This window comes from Cyclospora cayetanensis, unplaced genomic scaffold (assembly GCF_002999335.1).
Source record: "Cyclospora cayetanensis isolate NF1_C8 unplaced genomic scaffold, CcayRef3 CcayRef3_contig_60, whole genome shotgun sequence".
NCBI classification, from domain to species: domain Eukaryota; phylum Apicomplexa; class Conoidasida; order Eucoccidiorida; family Eimeriidae; genus Cyclospora; species Cyclospora cayetanensis.
The window spans coordinates 182,305-194,785 of NW_020312591.1; the positions used below are offsets into that span (position 1 = coordinate 182,305).

General features: G+C 46.8%; 1 non-coding gene across 1 annotated transcript; it reads right to left on the reverse strand.

Moving 5' to 3' along the window:
• Nucleotides 1-8,616: 8,616 nt before the first annotated feature.
• LOC113146793 lies at nucleotides 8,617-8,722 on the reverse strand. Its single transcript, XR_003297361.1, has one exon. It is a non-coding gene; the product is annotated as a U6 spliceosomal RNA (small nuclear RNA).
• Nucleotides 8,723-12,481: the final 3,759 nt, after the last annotated feature.

Consider the following 12,481-nt stretch of genomic DNA (forward strand, 5'->3'; position numbering starts at 1 on the left):
GCCCTCCCTCCGGAGCCGCGTAACACGGAAATACCAAATTTTGCCACGTGTTGAGGGTTAGTGTGTGTACTAAGGATGACAGTGTCGAAGGGATGGCCAACTGTGAAAGTGCCCAACCCAGTCTGCCACACGATGCTGCAAAGCATGCTGGATCTCCTGCAAACCACAGGCACTGTGCGTGCTAGCCAACCATGAAACTCAAAGCGCTGTTCGGGCTGTATTGCATCCAGTGTTCTAGTTCGTCTGAATTTCCGCAGTTTTAGGGGCACATGGAAGGCTGGCCAGTTGCTCCTAGGTGTTTGCCTTTAACAGAAGTACATGAGATAATGAGGAGCAATACGGCCACTATGGCGGCATCTTCCCGTACATTAATTAACGGCGGGCCTGCAATGTGTATGAGTCCATTTGTACTACTATATTAAGGAATGGACGTAGGGCTGCTAAACTGGTTTTCTAGCTACATGTAACGCGTGGATGCGGCACTGGTAATACTGGTGTGCGTGCATATTTGGACGGCTTATGGTGGAAGACATACCCTAAATATTTTGTTGCACTTACTCTGACAGTACTTTAATAAGTCCACTTGGTTAGCATAGGACTTTTGTGCTTATTAATGTTAAAATAGGTAGTAGTAAGCAACGCGCGGCACTGAACAGCCCAACGGAATCTGAGCTTTGCCACAACTGATCACCGGCAAGACGTTCATATACATCATCTGACCTACGATCTACTGCGCTGTCATGGAAAGCTAAAATATTTAGGTGCCTTGATCGGCGAGTATTCCTTGGCTGGTGATGTTATCCGCACGGCATTTAGCAAGTGAACTATGAGCTAAAGCTTGAAAGTTCGTCAAGCAGTGTCGGAGGAGGGCAACGAATGTCCATTACACTGTGGCGCACATTCGGCATCGAGGTACCTGATTAACGTGCACCGTTTTATAAGTGCTGAGGAGTGACGTGTGCCTTGGGCCGTCCAGCTGCTTGTAGGAATCGTTAGCACGCCAAGTTAGGCTTTACGTTGAAGAGAAGCGTAAGCCGCTGAGGAGGTTTCCTTTAGAACATAACGGTGTAGTAGGTATTTTACTGCACCTAAATCCAGTGTGCTTGTTAGAAAGACGCTGGCATGTACCCAGAGAAGGCCCCTAGGCGTTCAGATCGTGTGCGCATCACAATACAGGTGCATGTAAACTATCATCCGCAGTGCGAACTGTGGAAGGCGCAGAGGCAGTGGGGTGGCGGGTGCATTTGGAACCAGCAATGGATAGGGTATACTGCCTTTGAGGGTGGAAACCATTGTTTTGAGAGACAGGGAAAATCTCGCACCAGGCTGTGGGCGTAGCGCCGGATGGACATGTGTTCGAGTCCGTATCGTTCGGCACTGGGCGTTTGCGGGTTGCGTGACTGGATTGTTCTTTATGAACGTGCTTGTCCTGAGTACATTACAATGATACCGTGCGGGATTAAGCTTGTGCGCTAGCCGGTGCTTGGTTCAGTATGTGGTTTTTAGGCGCCAGCTCAGTAATTCAACATGCAGTATTGTTTATTGCCTGCTAGGGTTGAAGGCAGGGCGTGTTCGAGCTGGCAATTGTACGGAGAGTCAAGGACAAAGCTACAGGTTGCTATGGTGATGAGGTATTGAGGGCCAGTGACAATACAATGTAAAGCGTTGGGATTTTTGCCAGCTGGTCGGAGCTCGGGTACGTGCAGACAAAGCCAGTGAGCGTTTAATGCGCAGGCTGCGGGTTTGCGGTTGTTTTTTGAGTTGCCGGAGTTAGTGCTGTGCTTCGAAGGTGGAGCAGCATGAAGGGTGGCTGGTGCACTTTGGTGCAGAGCTGGATATGCAGTGTTGGCTAGTTTTGTGAAAGCATTTGTGTGCGTGATGGGCTTTGGGGTTTGGCATCTTGGTTGTCAGAACTGCGTGTGTTGTGTCGAGTGAGCGTGTGATGGCGTTCGCAGTTGTAAGGAGTCCATGTTCACAGTGTGCTAGACAGCCTGCTTGTTGATGCTTGAGTGCAGTCTGCGGAGCGTACGGTTATGCCTGTTTTGTGGAAAAGTGCTTGGGCCTTGGTGAGGATGAGGCAATCCTTTTAGTAGTACAGTGCGGGTGTGTTTTGCTTGCTAGGGTTGGATGCAGCTAATGTTTGCGTGGGTATTTTTGTGAGGGAGTGAATGGCGAAGTGGCGCCTTTGTAGAAGGCGAATGACGTGTGGGGTCGTAGTGAGAAATTAGTGTGGAGGCTTGATATTGGTGGTACGGGTATGGGACTGAGTACATGGAGATTTCAGTGAGTGTTTGTAGCGCAGGCTGTTTTGTGGGCTTGTGCTTTGGACTTTCCAAAGCACTGTCCTCCATCGAAGGTCGAGCGACATTGGGTTTGGCGGGTACCGCTGAAAGCAGAGATAGATAGCATGTATTTGGTTCTTCTGTGAATGTATGTGCGTGCTTGTTCGCCGTTGGCATTTGCTATGTTGGTTGTCAAACAAAGAACGCCCTTTCCTCTTGGTATATGTTCGAGTCCGCCGATGTGAGTGGTGGATGTTTGCACTGTGGTGGCGTATATGTTTGTTCATGTTTGGTGGTGGTTTGGGTAGATTGTGATAATACCTGGTTGTGGGGAGGTCTTTGAGCATTGGTGGGCACGAGCCACACAGTAGTACAGTGCGCGCGCATGCTTGCTGCGTACGAAGATTGGCTACAGGGCGTGTGGGCGTGGGCCCTTGCCTATGGGAGTGAATGGCGAAGTTGCATGCTAGTAGTGGGGGAACGATGGGTGGAATGGTAATGAAAATTCCATAGAGACGCAGGGGCATAATGCCTGTATCCTGAGTTGAGGAGAAAAAGATTTGGTCAGCGTCTTCGCCGAGGAGCGCTAGATAACAAGGAGGCACAGTAGTTAGGGTAGCGTCCGTGGAAAAAATTGTATTTTTTCTTTTTACCCTCAGATCTGAGGTATTATGCAGCGGCATTATTTCTGATCATGCGAAAATGCCAAACACGTTTGTCCGTGGATTTTGTGGGTGGGTCATTCTGAAAAGGAGTGTCGGATTTTTTCCCTCGTTGGATGTTTGGCTCTAGCTGTAGAGTAACCCAAGTGCTAAGGTTGCAGTGTATCCAAGGCTATGCTACGTGAGTTTGATCTGCAGCAGTAGTCAGAGGGTCCTGCGGGCTTACTCAAGTTGCCAATGGTCTCTTGGCTGAGGTGTGTCTAGACACAAAGTCGATGGCTGTCAGGTTGGCTCGCAAGGGGCTGCGTAAAATGAATCATGGGATGTATCTACAAATGTTTGCCTAAAAGCCACAGCATGCATTGCTCCTATAATATTATTTCTTGTCATGTGGGAATACGGATGTGCAAGAATAGCGAAAGGATGGACAATTGCTGCCGTAGTTGTCTTGCACTTCGTATGTGCAGCTCAGCTGCCATACACTGGTTAAAGAGGTCTTTGCCGAAGGATTCACATAGAAAAAGCAGTTTTAAAGCTCCTGAAAGAACTGAAGCCCTTTGACTAGTGTGTCGCTCATAAGGTTCCTGGTGGCTGCCAATGAGTTTGGTCGCGAGCTCATGCAATACTTGCATCCACCGAAGCCGTTAGGGTCTCTCTGTCAAATACATTTGTGAATATCTGTTACTGAGTGAGTGGCGGTTTCGCAATTTTTTTCCAGTGTTCGTGGGAGAGCTGATACTTCACAGCAATGTCAGGCACCATGCGGTTTGTTCAGAGGGAGCAAAGGCAGGCAGACGCATGCCGACGCGCTTTTGCAGGGGTGATAGGAACAGTGTAGATTGGTTCTACCTAGCTGTCATTCGACTCCAAAGAGTGAGGGTCGATATGTGCTAAGGCGCCGGTAGCAGCCACTTGTGTACGGAGCGGATGTATGTATAGTGAGGCAATTCTTACTATTTGAGATTCTGTCGGGGTGTCGAGGAGCACGGGATTACCGGGGTCATGCCGGCAAATGGTGAAGGCATGGCAACCCTCTAACAAAGTAATTCGAAAGTGTTCTGATGTTCACTTGCTAATTCTTTGCCAGAGAGGAATTACATGGATTAGTAGTGCATTTAGTGGCTTTGCGTGAAAGCTTGTACGAGATCGGGTGTGCACTGACCCAGTGACTTCAGCTACAGATTGGATACGTCGAATTGTAGCTCCCGCCAACAATAGTAGCCCCCCAAACTGAAATCTGCTATCTCTTAAGCTGCTAGCGGCGGGCGAGCTAGCAGGGGAAATTCTTTCGGACAGCGCAACTCTTTAAAAGTATAGCAGTGCCATGGTCCAGTCTCACGGCCATAGTCGGTGGCATTGCCATTCAGCACCGCGCACGGTTTTTCATCAGCTGTTTCAAAGACTTTGCGTAAGCATCAGCTTAGCTGCTCTACGATCTGCATGTAGTGCGTTTACCACACTCATAATTTGCAGCTGTGGATTGCACAAAACGTACAGTGCTTCTTTGTATGTAGAATACGGCCTGACATTGATGCTTTCCTATAAGAGAAACTAGCAGCTTGGTGATCACTGGCACTGCAATCAGGGAAGAGCCTCATTAACGTGTGTATTGAGCAGCTGCCCGCAAACATGGACGCACGTGGTGTAGTCCAGTAGAATATCTGTTTCATTGGAGTTTGGTGAGTGTGTAAAGGTCTGAGCCGCAGATCTAGTGAAAACTGTAATATGCTCGACACCGAGCCAGATAGTCATGATTTAACAATCGGGGACCATCGAAAAAATGTTTCGGTGCTAGCTCTCGGCGATGTGAAGGAGTAGTTGCGTGGTAGGTGGACGTTTAGCGGTAGGAGGTGTTTGTAACAACTGTCCATATGAGCTTATGAGCGTTTCGCCCTGCTAAACGCTGTGGCAGCTCGTTGAAACGAACACATCTCTGCGCGCACGAGTGACATGTGGCAAGTCTGCCTACCTCATGCACCGCATTCGATGTACCCGATAGCTTCTTTTCCGTTCTGCCCTCAATTTGCATACTCGGTGGCTTACGCTCTTCTACAAAACAACGCATCTGCTGGCAGATGTACAAGCAGTTAGCGTATCGTGAAGGGATTACTGCTACGCGTTCCAAGGCTGGGTTGGCAGGGTATGCCAGACATAGGACGAGCTGTATTCAGTAACCATTGCTCACAGTGAATTATAAGTTTTTTGAGAGAAATTGCACTGGCAGCAGCTGCTCTACGGCTTGCAAGAAGTACGTCTATGAGATTCAGCAAATGCAGCTAAGCACGAAACGAAAATTTGCTGCGCGCCGTTGTATCGAGAACGCTCAGCAAACTCGCACTTTGCGGCTTAGATGCAGGCACTATCAGGTTGGTGTTCACTCAACTTCCGAAAATGAAAAATACCGACCACATTGCTCACAGCGGAGGCAGTCTCGATTGGGCATGCGGCCTCTTGTTACGGCACAGCTCCTATTGTCATAGTAAACGTACTCGCTTGAAGAACTGAGATTTGAGAAATGGCTGACAGACCAGTACGCGCCGGGCTAGGGTTGTCTGCAGTCTGCTAAACCTATAGAATTTGCGGTGTCGATCCATTCGCTGTCAGCGATTTGCGAGGCGAGCTCCGTAGAGGCGCACAACAGCAATGGAGGGAGTGAAGGCCTGTGGAGTCAAAGAACAAATGCAAAGCCTGTGTCCGATTGCTATTGAGAGGACGCAGAGCTGTCGGCTGCTAAAGCGCTTTGTAGCGTGTCAGGGAACCAATCAGGCAGCTATGGTAGCGCACTTCTATACCCTGAAGTTGTCGTGAAGAGACCGAAATGTTCCTTGATGCGCACACCGGTGGGTACAGACCTCAAACGTTTTGTTCTGCCGACCAGAACCACTGACGATCAAAGTCAATATTCAGGTTCTGTTGAATCACGGGGTAGAAGATGTAATGTGTGAGACCCTTTTAACATGATGCCTTCTGTTTGTTCCAGACTATAGCACTCACATGTTACGGAACTGGGAGACCACGAAGTCTAGGCATTCGGCGTCGTTTCAAGATTTTCACCAGGTGACTTTGAATAATTCTACGGAGGTGCCTATGGAACTAGTGCTAACGGGCTGTGCTTCCCTCATACGTCAACTCTAAAGCTTTGCCCTGCACAAGAACATGTTATGCGTCTTTGTGTGGAGACTCCTCAGCAGCATCTTTAGGTGCCTGGGCCTAATGGGCTTGCTACAGGTATCTTCCGCAAGAACACCATCAAACGCAAACATCGCAGCCCTAAAATATATAGCCGACCTGTTTCTAGTTAAAGACCTATGCGAGTCTTCTTTCGACGGCTGTGTATGGGTCATAGGCCATTACGCAATTAATCGCATGGATTCCTGCTCTAGAAGGGGAATTTTTAGTATTAGCGCCGCACAGATCAAGCAGACCGGCACCATATATCTGCATGCATTCTTGAACCAGAAATCAGGTGCCAGGGAGAGCCATGCAATCCTTAACAGCAAAGGTCCCGATTTTGTCTACCGGCAAGGCCCGACGTCTTCAACCTTCTAGTAAGCATTCTTTCAAAAAGACAGGTTTCCATGCTTCCCCTCGATGTTTGTATGAGTGTATAGTCAACTATTGGCCTACATGTTCAAATCCAGACACATTTTACTTCATGTCAAGAGGATCAATTAATCTGGCTAAAACAGGGGGCGGATTCGTAAAGAGTCTATTTTTGCCGACGGCGACACACACAGTCGGAGTGGCTCAATGCGGAGCTCTTCTGGTTAGAAGAAAGAGGCCTCCTTTTGTATGGAATGCCCTGTCTTTAGGGTGCTGGAAGGTCTCACAATATGCTTTTAGCAGCACAATACTCAGGCATATCCCAGTCACTTTGCAGCTGGGTAGGGTAGTAGGTTACCGAGTACTCCTAACTCGGTTCACCTCGTGTATCATCTTAATATGTGCAACCCCTTGTGTACCATGTATAACTGTGGAGCCACAGCTCTCTTGATAATCCTTACATTGGTATTTGGCGTAGGTAATACATTTTTGAGAGCCCCGAATGCAACGTGCTTCTTGGCTACTCTATTTAGAAGTGGTTGCTTGCACATGTTTGTTTGGTATGACCTGTTGCTTTGCTGTAGTTAAGGACCGTTGAGAAATGGCAGAGAAATTCTTTCGACACCCATGCGTACAGTATATGGTGCCGAGAGCGAACCGCAGTAGTAAAGTAAAAATGTGCGCATCAGTCAGTAAGAAAGCATCTGATGTAATTCGTATCTAAGTAAAAAATGCCAGTCGTGTATCCTCGCAATCGTCACACATGGAAAATAATCTCAATTGCTCGTTTGACGGTAATTGTTTAAGGTCAAGATGTTGCAGTTTGCGAAGATACTGGTACCAAGCGTCGGTAAGGACTCGCGCCTGTTTCTATTTCTAGCTTCACCTGATGAGGTCCCTCGACAGGCGCACCCGCGTGCAGGGCAGCAGACGATGATGGGACGCTGGCACCAATGAATTGCTGAAGAACGGATACTCAAAACAGTTTGGCTGCACTCGTTGTCCACGGAAAAATCAAAGAAAGTGCAGTAGCATGAGCAAGCTTGTGACATTTGAATTCATCTTCTTCGTGATGTATATCTTCACATTATGAGAACGAAATTTCTTTCAAAGTCGCTCTTTGGAGTGCAGCGTGGCTTGTTTACAGATCAGTTACTCTGAATAATTGAAGGTGGAACCCTAGCTTCACATAAATATTTTGACAAATCCGTGGCGCTTGGAGGCGGTTGATTGAGTAGCAAAGAGGTTGTGCACGGAGGTTTAAAGATATGGCGGGTGTATCAGGGTATGCTATGCCAGGGAATGCTTCTGTCTGTTTTGCTGTACGATACAATTCTCCGTATGTGAATTCCTGCTGATCAAAATCTTGAATACTTTGCCCTCAGCAGCATACAAAATGAAATATTACTAGTGCACAATTCACATTATGGAAGATGGAGGACGACTGCTTTCAATGAAGGGAGCCGATGCATGTTGATTGTTCTCACTGCTAATTTCTGGGATCTCTCTACATGGGTGTCATGCTTTGGTCAAGCCGCCTAGTGTGAGCCGTACGACTCTAAATTGGTCCCATGCATTTGCCCACATTCCACAGTGACGCACAGTCCCTGTCACACACTCGATGCTCTAATGCACACATGAGTCAACTCCCTGCATTTTTAGAATGTGTTAAAGCTTTACTTAACTTTCCTAATCTACAGGTTCTGCAGGCGTTGCTAAAAGTAGCCAACAACGACTTTTGAAAGGCTTTAAATGCTGCCATTTCTGGCTGGTAGGCACTGCACGATGTAAGCTGCGCCGTGCCTCTCACATATTTGGTGTGTCGTCCCTACTAGACTTTTCCATTCTGCCATCTAAGCATTAATGCCTGAGTAACTACATAGAAGACATGAGACATTCACCTGCTCAAGCCACTGCGAGTTGGATTAGAGACTAAGTATTTCCCCGACAACAGTACTACTACAACGCACGTTACTGGCATTGATTTGTGTGTGTGTGTTTGTGTGTGTCAGTGCATAGTGTTTCAAATGTAGCCCTTCCCTCAAATCTTTGGTGGTGTTTTTACGGGAGTATATTCTGGGGCAGGTGTTTCGGCCACTGGGATTGACCTATGGAAATTCAATACCATGAAATGCCTCAATCAGAAGTATGCTTTTGTTGTGTCATCCTTGGGCAAGGGCCATGATAGTCGCCTTTGTATCGTTCCGACTTTATCGGATGTCATTCTTAAAGGAGGCCACCCTATGACGCCAACTGGTTGTTGCTTGGTAAAGAAACACTCCTTCCATCACTAGTTTGTTAAAAATAAGTGAACTGCCTGAAGTTTGGAAACAGCAAGCACGAATCCGGCATCCATTAAATTTAACTAGTAAATTGTAAGCTTTAAAAGCATTACCATTCCATGCGACAGCCTAGGTTCGACTACAGACACTAGTGCTTAGTCTGAGCCTGGTGGTTTCTCTTCTGGCTGCTTTGGGTGTATTAGTACTCGTAAAGGACTATCATTTCCAAGTAAGGCACCTATAGAAACAGCCAAAGAGTACTCCTTTTTGTTCATGAAGGCATCAAACAATTTCTTATCAAGGTATCGATATGTAACCCTGTTTGCGGTTATGCTTACCTTCCGGCTCTGTCGTAAAGTTTCAACTGCGCATGCACCCCGTCCCTAGCCTGTTGTTTACAATCATAAATTATCAGGAAGTTGCGTCTGGAGAACCTTTTCTACAAGGTCCTAGAGCTAATTGGGCGTCTGCAGAATCATCGGTATTGGATGCCGGGGTTACGGCAAGCTCAAAGGTTATTGTCGACAAAGGCACTGGCACACTTTTACCTTCTGTCTTGTCTTACGCAGGCGCCAGCTGCATAGCTCACGCATATCACATAATGAAGTAAACTGGTGTTCACCCTCTGGTGTTGATCCATGTCGCGTTCCTTCCTGACGTTCATCATCTGTTTTGTACTGGTCGGGTACAACTGATAGCGCATTGTGCCTTGCCCATATTTATGTTACACATAAAGGGTTACATCACATGCGTTTTAGCTTCGCATACCAAGGAGTAGCAGCCACAATGAGTGCAAAATGCAGGACGTGTACGCAAGCGTTTGGCTGTGGATAAGCCTCGTTTCCCCATTGTGAGAACAGCAATTCTTAATGTTTTATTATGTCCGATATCGTCCATTTTTCGACTGAGCGGCTGTGTTCGTTGAATGAGTGATGGTATTTAGCGGAATATCTAATGCCTCTGTGGCTCTTTCTTTTATAATCTAACCTTAAGAGATGAGTAGATATTTATTAGTAAAGTATACAACGGTATCCATAGACGGTATGCAATGCAATTTTCCCCACTAGTCTTTTCGTCTACTGTGGTAGCTAGCATGAATGTGCCGCCGTAATCATCCTTATGGCATAAGAAAGGAGAACCGGGCTCTGCTGTTACTGTGGGTGTGTGGAGCATGATTTGCACCTAAACGTCTTGTCGCTGTGTGTGCTTGCAAGCTGCGTGGGGCAGCTGTCTTATAGGTTGACAACCCGGCGGGGTTGAGCCCTAATTCTTCTCCAGAAGCACTAAGGCTACTGTCTCGTGCAGGCTAAAGGGAAATGTATATCGATTCGTTTACCGACGATTTTTGTGAATACATTGATAGGTGTGCTGGAAAGAGGTTAAAGGGTGTGCTACAAGAAACGTGGCTCTTGGTTAACGTAGGAACTCGCTGGATGAATGGGAGGACGAGCTATGATGTAAAGATATAACGGCATCTTATATTTCGTCGATGTTTGAGGCTACACCTATATTGCTGGCTTCTATACATGGTCTTTTTAAACTAGTGCAATGAGTAGCTAGCTGTTTCTGCCTGCTTTGTCCAGTTAGACTGTGGCACCTTTGCTAAAGAGAGAAATGGGGGTGGCCTCGAGCAACGTGCCAAGCTACATCAGATCTTCTGATATCTCTGTTCTGATAAATTACGGGGTCACGATGCATATGCGTAAATCAAATGGTCTTTTTTAATAAGATGGGGGCGAGCAGAACGTGGAATGTATAGCACAGCACCTGCAGTTACTGGTGACCTTCCTGCTAAAATGTCTGCTGATTAGCGCCGATGATGCAATGCGCTTTAAAGAGATTCTGCACGTTCCTATGATTTTCTGCGTCCTTGTTTTTAATATCAGAAACTTCTATTTATGCTACGGTCACTACCAATTCAAATTGCGAGTGAGGGAGCTTCCCCCAAACCGTTTGCAAGCCAGTATTATCGTGATCTCGAAAGCTTCTTTGAGCGTACGCCGTGGAAATGTTTCAAACAAATCATTTCGACGTGGTATAAATCTATGTGCAGTATGTAAGATTTGCCTTGCCAGAGGTTTGCTGAGACAGCGTGTTGGCTAGCAGGGGCAGTGTGGGTTTTTTCGTGAAGGGCTGAAGGAAGCTGATTATTACCACCCCTATATTCCCCGTCCACAGTCTTGGTGCCTGGTCGACAAAGCAAGAATCTTCATCCCCTTTGACGTAGGACAATGTTCGCCTGTTGCAGGTCACAATGTAACATGCAGTCGCGGCGAAGCCCTAAACTTTGTAATTTCATGAAATTGGGATGGTCTGCTTTGCGGGTTGGTAAAATATAAAGGAGTCCCTTTTGGTACAGCTTTTGCATAACAACTTATGAGCTGATACCTCTAAGCATGTACAAGTCAGCTACTGTTGAGTCATTGATAAGCTGACTGCTGTCGCCCGATTTTCCGTCCGGCTAGCTGTGCTCCGAATGACTGTTTATACTTGAAGCTCGTGATTTGTGCTTTGAGCACAACGAATGCCCTCTTTTTACTCTGCCGGCGTGCTCAGGTCCGAGTGGCATGGAGAAGCAAAGAAAACAAATTCAAGCGTGCTCTTCTTTACAGATTCTAATGGCTTGCATCCTTCGCACGAAAGTTGCAGATACATGACGTTGTACGTTTAAAAAGGAAGGCCAATTGGATGCTACAAGCGGAAGTCTAGGCATGTCCTTACTTTTTGGTACTGGCGTGCTCGTTGGGGATGTAGCTGGTGGTGATAGTGCGGGCCTGCACGAGTGGCGTATAGTAGCTTGAGCAATTACTGCAAATGAACTTGGGAGCTGAATTAGAAAAGGCAGAACACATCTGAAAGCCTGAGTTGCAGATTCCATGTCGAAAACAGCAAACCATCAAGCACTCCAGGGCCCATATGTGAAAATTAGTGGGTACAAAAAACTGATGCAAGCCATATTAGATTTACTGCAGGGAGGAAAGAAGTGTTTCGCTCTACATGAATAGTACTTTTTGTCCACTAAGATGCTCGTTGATGAACCGTGAAAGGACACATAATACTAGTGACGAATGCGTTGACTAGAATTTAGCCGGGAAGCCGTATACTACCGTTGGTATGCAGCGCTATATACTTAGTAACTGCCTACTGCTTGTGCAGCTACCAAAAAGGCCATTCCAGTTTCTCACTTTTCAAATATTCTGTTGCTGACTGGCCGAGTAGCACACGCGCTACTTTAAATACTTAGAGCGGACGCCGCTTAGCGATGAGTTCCACTGTGACAAATCATATCCTTCACGTTGTCCCTATTTGTTGTTTTACCCTTTACTGTCCGGCCAATCGGCATGATTGTTAATTATCTGTCGAAATGCCCATTTTTTCAAAATATTGCAGGGAAACAGAAGGAGCTGGGAGTCTTTCCTATTTAATTGTCATGTTCATTAACATGAACGTTGTCTGTGAAACGTCTTCCTGAGGATATCGTGTATATTAATGTTGATTACCGCTGCTTTTTGTACCATATCACAGTTTGGTTCCTCCCTCGAGCTTGAGTCATTTGTAGCCACGCAGCTCAGGTTCGAACAAGTTGGTATGCTTCTCATGGTTTGTTCTACATGCATGTAGTAGGGGCTTGATGAAGGAAGCTCGACAGAAGTGAAGCTGAGCGTAGCATTTGCATGCATATGCTGTGTGGCTGTTCCCGTATCTGGTGCTA